This window comes from Chroicocephalus ridibundus, chromosome 1 (genome assembly GCF_963924245.1).
Source record: "Chroicocephalus ridibundus chromosome 1, bChrRid1.1, whole genome shotgun sequence".
Classification (NCBI taxonomy): Eukaryota; Metazoa; Chordata; class Aves; order Charadriiformes; family Laridae; genus Chroicocephalus; species Chroicocephalus ridibundus.
The window spans coordinates 216304521-216322903 of NC_086284.1; the positions used below are offsets into that span (position 1 = coordinate 216304521).

Here is an 18383-nt window from a genome sequence, read left to right on the forward strand (position 1 = left end):
CTTTGGCATGGGCACTGAGTCTCTCTAAAGGCCTTTCCTGACTTTAGAAATAACTTCTTACCTTTGGACTCTGTAAAATAACACTAATAATCACAATAGGAAAGAAGGCATCACTAAGTATCTCCTTGAAGTTGTACTCTACCCACCAGAAAGTTTAGTTTAGAAGATATGCAACCACGATTTTCACCAAACCACTTAGGAAGCTTCCAGCATCAAGTTATGGACTTCTGAGACGTTGAAGATTATGAAAAGCTTCTCACAATGACTTTGGGAAACTGGAGAAAAGGTTCAAGATTTCTGGCACAGGACCATCTCATTGAGACATAAATTTGTTAATAAGCCTTCCCACCATCTCTCTTTATGTTTACACACTCATCCCTCAGGGGCAAAAGACATTCTCCAAGGCTAAAGAGTTTTTTATTTCAGACCCAAGAGAGAGAAAAAAAAAAATTTCACGTGGCAAAGATGAACACAAAATGCGTCATGCTGCAAAAGGACGCACCTGGAAGGAAACCTAAACCAGCAGCTTCCTCCTCTCTGCAGGCTGCAATGTGTTGCCATATACAAGGGGTTGAGACAGGAAAAGTGAGAGTGTCTCCTTTCTGGTCCACAGCCAGGCACATGCAATGTCAAAACCAAAGTCCTGGACTCCCCCAGTTCTCACACTCTCCATTTCCGCAGCCAGGGCTGCAGTTGCAGAAGAAAAATCAAATTAAATTTTTCTGCGCTTCAGCACATGTGAGCAAAAGCTTTGCATCAAAAATTACATGATGTTGTAAATGACGGCAAACTTGGACCACAGGCAAAGTTCTCACAGCGAAGTGAAACTTGAATGTCTTCCGCAGATCGGGCCAAAACATGCCAGCTTCACTTCAAATCATCAGACAGACGTTTTTCTCTTCACTGACGCAGGAGAGGAGAAGTCTTCTCTATTTACCCATTCCTCTGCTTGTCTATACAAAGCCCTGCATCACTGTAGCTAGGATGATCTCACCAGGAAAACCTGGAATTTAAATAAGAGAAAAGTTTAAAGGAAAAAAAAAAAACAAATAACGAACCAACCTTGAGGTTTTGTTGTTGGTTTGGTTTTGGGTGTTTTTTTTCTACTTTTTCAGAAGTCAGGGTCTACCTTAGCCCCATGTGGTTTCAGAGACCCCGGCAAGCCTCCTGGAGCACAGGCAGCTCAGCCTGAATTTATACTCAGTGCAGAGCAACAGGTCCTCATGGATCTTTGGTTTCTCTTCTCCCCCCAAGATTTTCCCCTTTCTTCCACTTATCTAGTGATGAGAAACCTCCCGCCGGTAAGTGGGTAATAACGAGGAAGAGAAATAAAAAACTGCATGAATTTGAGCAGGCAGTGACTACTAAAAGATGACTGAATCCTAGCTTTGAAAAAATTATGTTTCCAAATCGTTTTTAACCTGAAATCACTTGCTGAATTCAGGCAGGATCCACAGGGAGCTTCTGCCCGTCCAAAACTGCTTCATACCAAGAGCACCTTCTCAGCCTAAATCCTGAACCTTTCAAGTTCCAAGCCCTCGGCATCATCCAGCCCTAATCCATATATTTCAAGATCGGGTCTGGTAGGAAAATTAACGGAGCTGGAAATGTGTCACACTCCCTCCCATCCCCCCACGGAGGCACTGATGGCTTTTTCAATTAGCTGAAGCCGAGAAGAAAGAGGACAGTTTACATTCCAGGACCATGGGTCATATTCGAGCCTGTCGCCTCCCTCCTCCTTTACATCGTTTGGCAATCGCAGCTGGGAGGCGGGAGGCGTTCTGCCGTACTTTGTCAACCGAGTGGAATATTGGCATTTAACCCAAGGCCACGGTTTGCTCTGAGCACCGACCAGCTTCTCACAGCTTCTTTCAGGAAGCAGCAACCAGCTCTCAACCTCTTTCGTCTTAATATTTACTTCTTTATCTTCTGCTGATATTTCCTGGCTCTGTATCTCCACGTGACTCAGAGATTTCCCGGACACCAACTCTGCGGTGACATCAGCTCCGAGAGCTGAAATTAATAAATACCACTCACTCGTTATGTCAAACTGTAATTATGGGGGAGGCAGAGAGGATCGTTTTGCTTTTTTTAGAGTGAGGATGTTGAGTTTCCTCTAAATCCATTTTTGGACCTGAGCTGCAGCACACCAGCTGTAAGGACTCTGTACAATTTTAATGACCAAAGGGTAGAAAGTGAAACACGCTGCTTTATTGTGGTCCCCAGTATCTCAAGAGACAAGAAGTATGTATAAAGCAAACTGTGATGAGAAACACCTGGTATAGACATAAGGCAAAAGTCCAGCACAGCTTCGAGGTGATTTGCGTGTCCTGAAGTCACCTCTGAGAGCAAATTCATCTCCATGAGACGCGGAAACTTAAAAAAAAAAAAAAAAAAAAGAAAAAAGAAACAGTAAAGGTATTTGAGACATGCCTAGCATCTGCCGGCTCAAGCAAACATTTGTAACTGCATAAATACATCTGCTTTCCCTGCTTGATGTTGTATATTCACTTTTTCCTTTAAAAAGAAGCATTTATCTCAATTTACAGAAGCAAAGTGAAGCCAGAACTCATGCAGCACGATGGTACCGATGCTGTTTACAGCGGGTCTCAGAGTAGCAAATTTTGCATCAGCCCAAACACTAGTCATCTAAAATCCTTCATCCTTTTACAGATTCCCAGTTTCCACTGAGATTTACTTGAAATCACAGTTTTTCTATAATTTTTAAGACTTTTTTTTTGCTATATTTTTTTCCTCCCCACTATTTTCAGGTTCGCTGCCCTGAAATCTCAGCGCTTTGGCCAGATTTCAGTAGAGCCACTCGTACCCTCATCACCTTCTCTCTCCAGGACAAGGTGAACACTCGCCCATTGCAAGTGCTGCCTGGGGCCATGACGCGGCGCCGCCAGGAGTCACGAGCCCCGGGGACCTGCTGTGCCTCAGGTAAGACATGCTCACACCCACACGGAGGGTGAATTGCAGGCTGTCACGAGAATAAGGCGCGAGCCCGTCAAAAACACAAGCAAGGCAATGCCTCTCCCATCGGCACAGGAACCAAGGAGATTACAGAGCTGGAGAGATTCTTGCAGCCCTGTACAAGGCTACAGCAGGAGACTTTTAAACTGGTTTATCAGCAGGTCATATGAATTTCGGCAAAGTAATTGAGTCTACCTCATCCTTTTTTAAAAAAAAAAAAAAAATATTAAAAAAAATCAGACTTCATAACATAAGCAAGTTGTTATGAGAAACGCCCCTGAGTTCTGGTAAGGATATTTGTTTTTTCAGCCTGGATTTCTTTTTTTTGGGTGTGTTTTTTAATCTTTTAATAACTCTGTCCAGAGTTATTCCTCTGTGAAAACTGCCACTCTGCTCATAAAAGGTAGAAATAATGTTCTTATGCAAAAGCAAAGCGGTGCTTTTTTAATATTTAATTTTTTTTTCATTTAAGGAGAATTTTGGGTTGAGGGATCAAAGCAGGCACGCTTAGGTGGGGAAATCTTGCCTAGTGTTCAGAGGGGACATCTTGGGCAATATTGAACTTTCAGGGCAGGGAGTTTACTGGGTTTCCTCCAGGGCTGGTGTGGCTCCAGGCAGGTTTATTGACCGCATCTGGCCATGGGTCGGCAGCACTCACTGTCCCTCTGTCCTTGCTTAGGCAATGCTGTTCTGCTCATGGAAGGAGGCTGGAGCACCTCTCCCTGATGCTCCCCACTTGTCTGGGTCTGGGCTTGAAAACAATGAAAGCAACCTCTTCAGTGCATACAAATGTGAACCTGCCCTCTGTCCTGAGTTTTCTCAACTCTCCTGATTTATCCTCTCTAGTTCCTCATGTGGATACAACGACCTCAACACTAATTGCTCATCATACTTCAGGTCACCATAAATTTCTGCATGGTTTCCTTTCTTTTATTTAACTACAGAGCTTTACACTGAACAGTTGGGACCCAGTGTAGAAGAAACAGGATTCAAATCATCCAACAGCTACGTCCATAGCCATCCAACCCCACTTTCCAAGCAGCTCAGACCAAGCCAAAGATGCGGGGCAGAAATTTGAGCAGTCTGGTCTAGTGGGAGGTGTCCCTGCCCATGGTGAAGGGGTTGGAACTAAATGATCTTTAAGGTCCCTTCCAACTCTAACCATTTTATGATTCTATGATTCTAAATAACCCACTTTCCTACCAACCACAGCCCTTCTCATGTGTGTTTTTGTCTGTGTGCCGTGGTCTTACCATCTCTATCTCCATTGCAAAGAGGGCAGGAGGCTGCAGCAGGGACTGATGTATCCCAGCCTCTGGACCTACCGTGCTTGCATGACAACACAACAAGGAGGCTGCAGCAGACTTCAGCTCGAGCTAGCAAACATCAGGATCCAGGATGATGTCTATGACTGCCAAGCTCAGAGCCACAGATCACTGGAAGGGTATCCTGGGAGAAGGCTCCCATATTCTGGATGGTCACTGCTGGCAGTGGTCTATGTGGACCATCGATCTGATCCTGTAGATCTGCTTTCGTGCTTATCATGTTCTTACATATTTGTCTCCCCTAATTTCAGGGATGCCATTGGACTGACCCTCTCTCATCCCACTATTGTGCTCATCTTGTGCACGGTGGGCTGGAACCAGAGAGTGCAAATACAAGTGTTGTATTTCTTTGTACAAAACAACATAAAAATGACCACACTGTGACCATCTAGCCCAATATTATGGTTGACAGCAGTGACCTAAGGGAAAATATGACAAGACAAACACACATTCACATTTTTCCTGAATGCTCTCCCAGTGAATTTGTCCAAATAACTTTCAAAACCCTGAAAGCAGCAGGACTCCCCCCGTGGCGTATTTGGTGATGGAAAATATGTCCCTGGCAATGGAGAATATCTGCGGATACGCACAGCTTTGCTTTTCATCCCCTGTGCTTTAAAGAGACTGAGGCAAAGACGCTGCAGCCCCGAAAGCAGCACTCTCCCAGGGTAGGGGTGAAGGTCCCAGGGAAACAGGACAGCAGCCCACAACACAGGAAAGCCTTGGATGTTAAAACTCTGCCTTTTTTGTGGTCAGATTTGGATTATTTGGGGATGACTAATGGGACCACTACTGTCAAATAAATAGCATTTCGTCTGAGCCGAGTTATCTGGAGTAACTCTGTTCAAGCCAGCCACTAAAGTGTGAGCAATGTAGGGTGAATCCAGTCGTCTGATGTGCTGGAGAAGAAACTCTTTGTGTCCCCAAAAGTAGTCACATCTGTGCTGTGTATCCTCATGGGCAGATGTTAGATTTTGCTGCTGGGTGTGTTGGTTCTTTTAGTGTTTGGCTGCAAATATCCCAGGAGAGAGGTTACAACGTGGCTGTGTCTCTCCCAAAAAAAAAAAAAAAAAACAAACAGTCTGAGCCTTTAAAGACAACTGAATCATTTTGGAATTTAAAGTCCTGAAAAAAATCTTGAGAAAGTATGAAAAAGGAACCTGCATAATATGACATGATCAAATCACTCCTCTTTAAACCTTATAAAGTACAGGAAAAATTACTTAAAATGACCGAAAGTTTCAGGGCATTGTCTGAACAGCAACGTCAAGATTTGGTTCAGGTCCCATTGCAAGGGAAAGATGAACACTGCAAACCTGTGTAACAAACGTCTTTTTCTCACCCAAACGGCTACTTGAACAGAGCTTGCCGTAGCAAAATAGGTCCCCTCACGCCACCTCACTGCAATAATCCTGCAGAGGAACCATTTTTGCCTGCCACGTAGCAGACAAGCAAAGGATTCAATGGGCATGAGAAAAGTGTCACTTGAAAGGCCTTAGTAGGCCTGAAGTTTGGGCCAAGGCATAATCACAGAAGCAAAACTGTCTTGTCAGTGACTTGGTCCCTGGAGACTTGTAGACTCAACAATGTCCTTCTGGGTGCTTCCCTCTTTCTGGAGCCAGCAAAACTAGTCTGTAAATGCCAAGAAGAACCTGCTTCTTCTCATCTTATTCCTGGGGTTGAGAGGTGTCTCTCTCCAGGGGGTCAGCATCATCAATCAGATGGTGTTTCTGTTTGGTACCCACCATCACTGTCACAGAGATTTTGGTTCCCATTCAACTCATTCAAATGCTGTCTTTCCCATATGGGATCTTCTTTCATGGTTTTACCCAGCCAACAGCTCAGAGAGACCTTGCTGGTCGTAAGAGTCCTACCTTTTCCCTGTAATGAAAACTCCTTACATTTTTATTTTCCCCATTTCTGCTAAGGAAGGCAAACATTCACATCTCAGCTCCAGGCCCAGCACCTGGGTTTGCTTCATTCCCTGGAGGATGTCATCAGAGTAGAAGATGGTATCCGCAGAGGGTTTTCTCCTGTTTGGGAGTAAAACCTGCAGGCTTGGGAAGGAGTAGAGCTCCAGAATGTGAGAAGGCTCAGGAGTGAGAAAGGGCTACAAACGCTCATGTGGGTGTCTACCTTAAATTTTACTCCCACCTCTCTCCTTGGAGCTGACTGCCTTGGGCTAAAGAGCTGGTTTGAAACCCTCATGTCTCACTTGGTTGGACATACTGGGTACTTAAGTTGTCCATGCTTTGTTGTCCACAGTTGAGATGTCTCAGGGACTCTCATCCATTCCCCGTCCAGGTGGAATGGTTCTCCCTGTGGAATATCAGCCAAGTCTGTGGAGATATCAAGGATAACCCTTGCACTTGTGAGCTGTGTTTAGGTAAATTAATCCCACCCCAGCTGTTCTCTTCAGGGCAGGATGAAGTTCTCTGTAGACACTATTGGCTCTGTTGGTTAGATTTCAGCTGATGAGAACTTAGACACCCATCTCACATCTATAACCCTTGGTGTACAATTCTTCCTGCGCAAAACAGAGTTAATTACAAGCCATTTTTGCCCCTTGTTCCTTTATAGCCAGCAACCTGGAAAGATAAAACTAATGACAGCAGGATTCAGATAATCTGACATTAGCATAGAATAGGAAGCCTTCAATGAGTCTGACCCATTAACCTTAATCTCATAATTACCCTGCTATTGATCAGGAAGTGTGCACTAATTGGCAGAGCATTCGAACAGAAATTCACACCCAAAACATGAATCATGAGCCTAATTACCAACTCCTCCTCCCAGGACTCATTAAGACTGGAACTGCAGCAGGTAGTGTTATGGTCTCCTTCTCCTTTTGGGTGGAAACGGCACACAATTACATGAGAAAATTAGTCTTGTCATTTGTCTTGCACCGTGTTATCCTTGTCAGCTGCATAGTGGCAACATGGTCCCAAGACAATTTAAATGACACAGTGGTCTAAATGTCAGCCAAGAAGAGTCCGGCCTTGCAATTTGGATGACACTAACCACAAAGGGAAGGCTGGTGGACTGATTCTCGTTTATGTTGTCTCCTTTTCTTATGCAAAATAACCTATAGCCCTTGGACAGCATAAGGCAGCTACGTAGAAATAACTTCAGACCATCAGGCTGTGGGATCCATATTACATGCATGTCTCACTTGCCTTCTCCAGTATTCCCCTTAATTTGCAGGGTTGGAAATCCTAATGACCCAGCGTGGTGGACCCTTGAAGAGGTCTCCCACTGGAACTGAATTGCTCTAGATGGCAGGTTGCTCCTCCTCGGGAGGAATGTGAGCTTCATCCAGCAACGTGCCCATCTGGCGGGGCTCCTGTGGACATCTCAGGGGAGGGGTTTTGAATGGTTTTACAAGGGTAGGGTCTGCTCTGTTCCCAGTGTTGTTCTCAACAAGTTGAAAGAAGCTATTGGGAACGGAAAGTCACCTTCCTTGAGCTCTCCTAGGCCCAAGGGAACGGCAGGCCCATGGGAGGAACATCCTTCTATTGCTGTACAATCACACCAGAATTTTATCTGCAGGAGTTCATAGAAGACTTCTTGTGCACAAGGTCCAGGTAGGAGTATAATTTTTCCATGAGTTGGTTATTTCCAGGGGAGGAGCTGTCTTTTCCTGACAGCTTGAAGTTTAACCTCAGGAGATTTCACAAAGCATGAGGAGCGGGACCAACTCCAGAGAACTGATGAGGGACGTCATGGAGGAGAAAAGAGCTTTGGACTTTGCAACTTGTCATTTTTCATCTCAAGTTGACAGTGCATTCACCACAGAGGTGCCTGGGACCAACCAACCTGATTTTCACCTGTAGGGTCTTGTGTAATGCTCAAGAGGAAGAGCCAGCGGCAAACGGCTGTTTCGTTTCACATCACCATTCCCACTGAAGATTAAGCATTTCTAGTCAATTAGTCTGATGAAGCCTGTGATCGAGGGGTCAAGGAAGACCTGCTGTAAACAGGGGCTGCCTTTCCTCTTTCCCTTTCTGTTCCTCCTGGGGATGTCACACCGGCCATTTTACCACAAGGCAGAGCATTTTGCAGTAACCGCTCACACCAGCCCTCACAGTCCTCTCCACAGTGCTCAGTGTGCAGAACTGCTTTGGGGCAGTGACCAGCACTTGGGTGCCCTGGGCCTCCCTTAACAGGTGAATACACAGGTGGAAATGCTGCCCTGGTGAATTTTGCAATACTTCTGCTCCTGCTGGGAAGGACCTTGTGGTGCTCTTTGCCAAAATAAGGTAGTTTTTTCCTCTTTTATTAGTTTATGTTGCAGCCAGAGGAAAATGCACTGTGGGATTGAAGCACTTCATGGCTAAGGGCATCCCTAAATCAGCGCTCCAATACTCCTTGAGCCCGAGCAATGAGCTCTCACATGCGGCCCAGACTGAACCCTTGCTCCATGACCATGAGTCAGGACTGAGTACATTCAGTTTCTCATTTGTCAAATGCAGTTTTACTTCTGGTTTTATTTCTTTAAATTTGCGGTGTGGAAGGAAAATTAGTTTAAAAAAAAACAAAACCATACACCAAACAAAAACCAAAACCAAGGAAAACAACCCACAGTATTTTGCTATTAACGCCTGAAAAGTGACAATAAAAATTTCCAATATTCCAGCAGCCACCTAAATCCAGATCAGTTCCCACACCAAGAGATTAATTTGCTAAGAACGGTGCTATTCTGCCTTGTGTCTTTGAGAACTTCTTGAAATTAAATCTCTGCTTTCTCGTCCCAGGCTGACAAATTATCTGCTTGCTTTAAAACTCCATTTTCAATTATTGTAGGCAACTTGTGACGGGAAATGTTGTCAGAGGTGGTACAAAGCACCCCTTATAATTAACAGCTCACCCTTGTAGCAAGGATCAAATTCCACAGCTGTATGTGGCGTGTTTTGCCCTGACCTTGGGATCTTGCTACTTCACATGCTACTTCACATGCAGAATTTAAACTGATAATAATGATATTCTTGCCCTTACGATCTGTCTTTCATCCAAGGATTTTAACGTGCTTTAGAAATCCTGTGAGGCTCTGGCCAAGTTAAACATCACACCTCCCCCTGAATTGTTTTTATTCGCTGTTGTTTCAAGCATCACCACGTTAGCATACTCTAAACATCAGCGAGTGGTGAGAAAAATGGAAACTCTCTGTGTTGGATGACTTTGTACTACGCATGTAACTTGTCTTTATTCCCCGTGATTTCAGTGTGGTTCCTCGCAGAGCTGCAAACAGCCACGTCTTCACGGGATCTGGGTGTAAGTGGGACTGAAAAGGCAACTCTGCCTCGACTCATCATTGAAGCCAGGGTGAAATAGCATGGCAAACTGAGCCAGTCGTGTCCTTCAGGCTGTTTTATTACTTTTACAGTTCTTACACACATCAACCCAGAACAGACAAGAACGTGAAAAAAAAAAAAAGAAAAAATTAAAAAGAAATAAAGAAAAAAAATTGCTAAAACACTGCTGACAGCAAAGGATGAAAGGCAGGTGTAAGAGATGAACCTGTGGTGGATGAGAATGGATTAAATGTGTCCCTTTTCTCCCACAGGGGAAATTTTAGCTGTTTTTAACTCATTGCTTGGAAATGCTTATCTCCCTAAGTCTGAAAATAGCCATGTCTCTGGGAAGGTGGTCAGAAACTGCAGTCTGACTAATTCAAGCTGTGTTAGAGTAAAAGAGAAGCAACTTGTAAGTGGAAAAATGCCCTGTGGAAACCACCCACGGGTAGAGTCAACATGACAGGCACTCTTAGCTCAGATCAGGAGACCACATCAGCTGGACTTGATTGCCATGACTACTCATGAAGAAAAAGTCAGTTGTCTAGCGAGTTAGAACTTACTAATACACAGAGCTTCTAAAATCTCCATTACTGTGTGTTTAGAAAAGGACAGAGTAGTCCAAGCTTTTTCTTTTTTTTTTCCCCTGATTTTGAAGCATTTTCTACCAGAGGCATGGATCCCTTTTTTCATGTTGGTTGTCATAAGCCGAATACAAACTTGCTAGGACACGTCCCTCCAGAGCTCAGCATGGATATTGAGATCACAAATTGGAGCCACAAGGAGGAAAATGATAAGCGTTTTTGCGTTCCCTGGCACTCAAGGCTTCCCTAGTCATCCTACAGACAGTGAGGAATTCATCCTTTCTGTAGAGTGCTCAGTATCATTCTCTCTGTTTTACATATGGGTAATGATGTGAGCCACAGAGTCGTTTTAGTGTCCTGGACAAGGTCTTGGCAGAGTCACAGTCACAGATTCAGGAACAGAACTCAGACATCTCCTCTCCAAATCCTGCTGACTGAGCGCTATAAAAAGTTTCTTGTCCCATCACCTCAGGTAGATTCCTTTGTGCTAAATCACTGGTAGTAAAAAGGGTATTATAATTACAATAATTAACTCTTGCAGAAGCAAGAGATGACGCGTTTCACAAAGATCTCCAAGAACTCCATATCACCATTTGGCATCTAGGTAAATTGAAGCACTGGAAAGTCAAATCATTCAACCCCAGGCCTGTCCTTTTCAGTCATAGGTACGTCTGGGATTAGAGAGACTCTGTAAGGTCACCGTGAACTCATTGAAACCCAGCTCTCTGCATGCCAAGGTGCAGGACTGCCAAAGAGAGGTGTAGCCTTTAGCAACACCGGGACACCAAAGGTGGTTGAGAACACGTGTTAGTCTTATCACATGCCTACAAGCTGCCCCAGGAAGGCTGATTGCCACACGTCATCCCTGGAGCATTCAGCAGGTGATCAGGGTCATATTTTGCATGTCAAATTTCCCAGCTGGAGACCTGGGCGATGCCCACTAGGAATTTGGGTGTGTGCACAAACGTACTGCACAAACGTACTCTTCTTCTACCATTCAGCTTGCCAGGAGTAGCAATGCAAGCATGTTAGCTAGAAGAGATGCTGCTAAGAATTTGGTGAAAATCATAATTTTTCAGGAGGTTATCTCTGGTTGAGAGAAGTCCTCATTACTCATGCCCTTTGCAGAAGTGGTCAATGGGACTGCTCTTCAGTGGAGACAGACAAAGCCCGTGTTTCAACCGGAGTTTCATTCCTGCAGAAACCACACTGAGGTTTTTTTGTTTGTTTTTCTTGGAAAAAGACTGCAGGTTGCTATACAAAGGATGCCTAATTTACCCAACCATCTGCAGCAGAAGGCTGGTGACAAATCAACACCAGCTGGAGCTCAGCAGAAGCATTTAAGTTGCAATTATGCTAGGCTATGTTCTGAACCTTCATTAGTGGGAACCTCCCAATATCTACTCCTTTCCTTACAACAATGCTGAATAAGGCTGATCAAATCCTCACTAGAAGAGCATGCAAGAGGTCCTGAGGTTGTATTTAACTCCCAGACCACAAGAACTCTGAGATGACTGTTAGTAGCAAACTGGTTTTAATCTCAAGTTTTCAGTTTCTCCTCCAAAATCTCCCCTGGTTTTGGGTTACAAGTTCCTCAAAAGCTGCTTCCTTCTATTTTCCAGGTCCCAGAGGATCTGACAGCATATCAAACCCTGGGAAAGTCAAAGCGTTTGGTGTGGGAGTGTGCTGAAATCAGTTCCCAGATCTCTCAACCAAGAAGTTAGATGAAGTCCAAGGCACCTGTAGGATTTCCTGCCTTGTTCAAGGATCACAGAAGAGGTATTTAAAGTTGAATGTACACGCTTTGTCAAAATTGTGACTTAGAGCCATCCCACAGCACCCTCTCATTAGATGAGACTGATCCCAGTTCCTAATAATGGTTTCACCAACCAGAAGAATTAAATGCAAACAAATGTACATTAGCTCCTTGGCCATTGGCAAACACAGGAGCAAAAGATGTTGCTGAGCTGGGATCAGTCATTTATGCATCTGGAAGGCTTTGTACTCCTTAAATAAGGGCAAGTTCTTCTAAAAGATGATTTATGGGTTTTCTGGAGCCCCAGATACTGTTGCTTACACCAGATGCTATACAGAAGATGCCCAAGTCCTCTCATTTACATTACATTGAAACCCTTAAAATGCTCTATGATAGCTTTACAGATGATGTGAAACACTTACACTTTGTGGTTCATCTTCTCCCTTGTCTAGAGTGCGGACTGCTGAGGACTGGAAGATGCTGAAGCTTCTGCATGGCCTTTGGCTTCACCTACAGAAGAAGCAAAGTTGAACAGACTTGATTTTGGGTCTTCACTTTGTAAAATCAATAACCAGGCTCTTGGGCAGGTAGAGAGGAGCATGTGTATTTTGAACTACTACCACCTGAGAGTGCAGGGGAGGAACATACCCCACAGAATGCCTTAGGATGACCCCAGCTCCCAAATGGCTAAAAAGATGGTTTTTGCGGCTGGTTGTCAAGGCTTTTCTCACATGGATGGTGACTTACTGTCTTGCTCCATAAATTAGATCTTTTGTAGGCTGGGCAGAGCTGTTGAACTTCTACGTTCTTCTACCTGGGAAGAGCAGAAAGAACCAAGTTCTGTGCTTAATACAGGGGCTGAAAATTCAGTGGAACTTCACTGATTTAATCTGATTTGCTTCAAGCTGATTGAGATTAGAACATGGCATAGAGACGTACATTGCTTCAACCACACCTGTTCTATCACATGTTTATCTAACATTTCTTTACTGCTTAATGCAAGGAATGTTTTGAATCTGGTTGCAGACGGGTCAATGAACCCAAAATGATAGCTGGTCTATCTCTGTTTCCCTCTGACCTTCACTGAATGGTCTACTCAACCCCCACTTTGTAATTTTATGCTGACAGTGAAGAACATCCTATAGCCAAAAGCAGATCAGAAAGAACAGCACCATCGCTCACAGTTATTATCCTTTGCCTGGCTTTTGCTCATTGCCAGATAATAGTTGTTAAGTATTTGCTTTTTCTTGCGCTTTGTAGAAGGGGATGAAGTCCCTGTAGTGCACATAAAAAATTTGTTGGGGAAGACAGTCTGGGTTATTCCTGCCTCGGGCAAAGGCAAACCCATCCGTGGGATTGCTTTTCTCAAGGACCTGGGTGCGCTTGGTGAGTAATGCGGAAAGATGGGGAAGTCTGATGTGTACCTCAAGGGGATTTGATTTTGGGTGAGAATAGCCAATGAATTGAATTGTATGATGTTCATCTTTGACAATACAAAGAAAGTCTCTCTTCGTCACTATGGTTCTGTGTCTCAGCTGTCGAGAAACTATCACAGAAGTTCCAGCAATTCAAAGAGAGGGTATGTCCTACTCCCCACCTGTATGGATCTCAGTATCTCAGCTATTAGGAGTAAGTGTTCCTCTGCGCCTAATTGTATGCATTTTTAAGGGCAATAGCACCGGGTTTTTGTCTCCATACACTAGCATGTTTTTGAATTTGTGCTCAGTCCGTTAGAACAGCAGGGCAATAGACGTAGCTACTAATTATCCCCACCCTACGAGCCTGAAAGTATCCTCTAAACCCATTCCTGGAGAAATGATAAGGGAGTCAAGACTTAGCATGGCAGTAGATGGCGCTGAAGGCCTTGGAGCCTACCAAGGAGCTTTGGTCAACCTATACCCACCTTGTAGGGCTTCCCAAAAAGCCTTCTCCCCCTCTGCTCCCCTTCTGCAGTGAAACCACCACAGAAGGACAGAGGGAGATGTTGTCACTGAAATCTGGGCCACTTTCTGTCTTCAGTGGAGAGCAGGAGTTGACTTAAGCTGAGTTCAGAGAAACTGTTACCAAAAGTGGGATCACATACCGTGGGTGGTGTTTAAAGGGTCTAACTCAGAGTATAAAAATGTCAGCAAGGCATGGACCACAGGAGAACCCTGTTTCTGGGCAGCAGCTATGTCTAACCCCTTCTCAATAGGCTGGGCTACAGTCAATTTGGAGGGTTCAACATGGTCACAAAGCAGCTAATGGCCTTCTTTTTCTGATCTCAGTAATCTCTTGAGATGCAATTACATTTATAGCTTCAGAGGTGTGTCTCCAATTACAGAAGTGCTGCAAGTCAGTTCCAAGCCACTCTCTGCCACTGTTACCAGGAGACCGCTGGGAACTTGCGACAGCCTGTGCTGAGGGATTTCAGGTCAGGAGCCATTGTACCTCCTCTTATCTGACAGAACACACGGTATCTTATCTGGAACGTAACACCTGACTGAAAAAACTACCTTGACCTCCTAGGCTTCCCTGCCTGTTCTTCTGATGGTTTCAGGAAAAGTGTAGATGAAGGTACTCCCTCAGCCATTGATGTAACAGGGGATGTACACGTGGTATGGTTGGAGGAGCACCATACCCTATGGTGGTTTGGCTCTGGGACCACACAGGTTTCTTAGGTCGAAAATGCAAATTTTTGTCTATTCCACTGATGGGTAGGTTTGCCAGTGGAAGAACAGCATATTTACAGGCGCCCACGGCAATGAGCAGTGGGAAAATGACTTTCAGGTGAAGCATGTGTTATATTGAACCACTTTCTGGTCTGACTAAGATGAGTTGTGCCTTCTACCCATCTTAAAAACACAGAGAGCAGAACAGATCTCCAGGGCTGCCTAATCCCAGCTCCCTATCCAGTCAATGGAGTCAACAGCACATGGACATTTATGTCACTTTTGTCTAAACTGAGCATCACGCCCACTGCTTTCGCTGGGAGCTGGGCATCACCCAGCTTTCTCTTGAATTTAAACCACAATGTGGGCACTGAAGCATCTTGCAGGTGCTGCAGTGGGACATCTCAGTAAAGTCTGTCATCAAGATTATAAAAGTAGATTGTCACTGATAAGGACAAAACACATCCTTAATTACCTATGGGTACAGAGGCAGCCTGACTTGGGCCAGAACAAGAATCTCTGTGTTGCCTTTAATGCTTCTCTGAGTTACCAGTTCAAATTCACGAGTCTCACCAGGGCAATGGGGAATTGCCCCAAGGATCACTTCTGGGTAAAATCCCAGCTCTGTAAAGTACTCGGATTAGCTGGGAAATCCCCTCCCTTTTACATCCTTAAAGATATTTAAGAAATCCTTCCCCTGGGGTCCATTCCCTGACCTCTAGCAGCCCATCATCATTATTCATCACATCGCAGGTCATCATGGCCATTTTAAGCAGGAAATTAAGCTTCTCGCTAAACACCCTTATCTAATCGCCGTGGTCAACATTTTGAACTCACTTGCCCTAAAGACACTTCCCCTAATATCCATAAAGCTGGGACAGATCAAAGGGTAGTTATCACTCACGTGTTGCCTGTGCTCACCATGACGGAAAGCTTTTCTCCCAGGTGCCACACCTCCACGCTTTACCTCCAGCCTAATTCACTCTATCAGTGGGTGAAGCACTTTAGTGGTCATGGGGTCAATCAGGAACTTTTCCTATTTAGTCATATAAGGACATTTCACTCTTGAAATTACATCAAGATCATCAGGACATTGATGCATGCATCAGGTTCATATTGATTCAGCCAAATACCAGAGGCATATGATTTTTAATTTAATGATTCTGCTGACATTTACTCTGGCTGAGATAACCAGTGCTGTGTGCTAACTTAACTCATCCACATTCCCGTATAAGAACACAATGTTGTTAAGCACACCTATATACTGGCATGCTCATAACTAGACTGATGGAGAAAAGATGTATATGTGTGTATGCAAAGATTAAAATAGCATCATGTGCCACGTAATCACTTCTGTAAACATCAGATTTATGCATTATTAATGGCATGGCATCCAGATTATCATTTCCAGCACTGTGTAGTGATACGTAGGTGAATGTGGGTGGATAGATGTACATATATGCATAAACGCATAAGCATACACACACGCATATGTAAAAAATTGTGAGTGCATGAATGTAAATAGATAGACAAATGTGTGGTGAGGAAGACTGTTTAGGTGGAAGTTCAGGTATCCAAAAAGAAATATCCTTGTGCATCTGGACATCAAATTGCCAGAAATCCTAGCTTATTTATCGCGGATCTTTCAGGCGGGATCTCTTTCCTCGCCTGCCTTCGCAGACAGAAGCGTGCCCACCTTTGCTGCAAAAGAAAGCATCTGGCGGGCAGCGAGAATGTGAGTGTGTGACAAAGAGAAACAAATATTTGGATGCTGAGTGGCGATGAATAAATACTTGCCCATGTTTATCCCACACCCCAGGGTGGGGCTGGCACTCAGGCTGATCAAGTGAGCCTTTTTTTGTGTTTGTTTTGTCAGTCTCCAGGGTTTTTCCCGTCCTTTCCCAGCCCTCCAGTGGGGTTTGGCTTGGGAGGTAGGTCCTGTTGGACAATGCTACTCCATGCAACAACAAAAGCTGCAGAGGTGGGCAGGGGAGCGGCTGATCAGGGAGGTTTAATGAGCGGTGCGGGGAAAGGAGAAGCATCCCTCTAAAATGCATAATGAGTCAAACTCACCTCTGGGGAAGGCAGAAGAGAACCTGAAGCGGAGAAGAGGCGTTGATGAGGTACCGTATGTGCTCTCAGTCACATCCTCTGCTGTTTACTCAAGCTGGAGGGATGTGCGCAGAAGTAAAACCTGATTTAGGTCACATATGCCTTTCTCTTTGCTCAGTGCAGAAGCCAAAACACCCCTTGGGCAAGAGAAGGAGGAGACAAGGAGCCGGTGCAATGTCTGGGAGATCAGATAGGACTTGATGCACAGTCCTGGACTAGCAACCATGCCATTTCTCCCAGCTTCAGCGCTCCAAGTAGAGGGCGGGTTTTGCATCTCTCTAAACACTTTTTGGTTTTTTTTGTGGACCTCATGACAGGCTAGTTTGGTTTATCTGAGACTTTATTTTCATAATCACGCACCTTTGCATAACTAACGAACAGCGTTCCCAGCACATTCTACAAAGCAAACACTAGCTGGCAAGGAATTGGCTCGATTTATGCAGCTAAACAACGGGTATCGTTTGGTTCCTCATCTCCTCCCCTCCCACCCACACTGCCTTCCCAGTGCACGGCCTCTGGGCTCTGCATAAAACCTTCTGGATTGTTAATTCAGTATAGCAAGGGTCTACCTACATCTCCACATCCATGCAAGGTCTGGTGCAACATTGGTTGCCTCTTGGTCTGCCTCTAGGCAATGCCCTCATAATTTAATTGGCCTCACCTGTAATTTACTGACTTGAGGACTGGAGTTTCCCAAGGCACCAGTGTCCTTGGAGGTACTAGAGAGGTCAGGGTATTTGGCACCTCTGAAACCCGCTTGCTGAACAAAGCCAGAAGGAACTGTGCTGGGAGCCCCTTTGCAGGTAACTCAAAGCACCTGAGACCCATCTCATGCAATTCAGGCTTGGGGCACTAGTAGCTGGGGCTGGACCAAATCCAGGTCCAGCAATGCCTGTCATCAGCCATCCAGGACCAAGACAGCAGTTCTGCCACACCAGCAATTGAAGTGAATTAACTGGAAGAAACCTTCTCACCAGGAGATCACATGTAGAGATGGATCATAAGATCAATGCTGCCGGTTGCCTCTCTTTGGTGAACAGCAGAGAAGAAAAAGGAGACCTCAAGCCCTGTGATCAAGCCGTGGGAGAGCTAGCCAACATCTTCTTGGTGGTAAATTAACCACGAGCTTTGCCAAAGCGTGCTGCTCACACTGATTACTGGAAATGGCTATCAGTGACGCGTGGTGACATCCTCCCCCTTGCTTCCCCTCTTCCCCTATACTTACAGCTTCTCATCTCTGAGCCAGCGTCAGGCAGAGATGCAAATCTCAGTCACTTCTTCCACTCACCACATGTGAGAGGACCGCATTTACTGGCGGAAACCCACGGCTTTAAATACCACTGTGCTCAAAGCCTCTGTCTGCCTTCAGAGTCTCCTTCAAGGGAGGAGCCAACCCCACATGCTTTCTACAGGCTTTATTAGAAACGGATGGACAAAATGCACCTGAAGTCAAACAGCCTTATTGCTTAGGCTGGCGGCTGCTAACTTTTTCCAGTTTGGTGGAGAGTTAGGCAATGCAACAATTAAACTATGGTCACCAGCTCCAAAAGAAGCTGCAAACTTTTGCCAGGCGAGGCACAGGTTGTAAATCAAAGCACTGGCACTAATAAATGCAACGTCAAAAAGCTAAAGACAGGGTAAATATCCAGTTTGGACACCAGTTTCAGGTTCCCCTGTGTTTTGGGACT

At 44.9% G+C, this 18383-nt stretch overlaps 1 long non-coding RNA gene across 1 annotated transcript; it reads right to left on the minus strand.

Annotated features, from left to right (window-relative positions):
- Nucleotides 1-464: 464 nt before the first annotated feature.
- Nucleotides 465-16777, minus strand: LOC134511072 (uncharacterized). Its single transcript, XR_010069787.1, has 3 exons — nt 16657-16777; nt 12355-12442; nt 465-1003 (listed from the first exon to the last, which is right to left on the minus strand). It is a non-coding gene; the product is annotated as an uncharacterized LOC134511072 (long non-coding RNA).
- Nucleotides 16778-18383: the final 1606 nt, after the last annotated feature.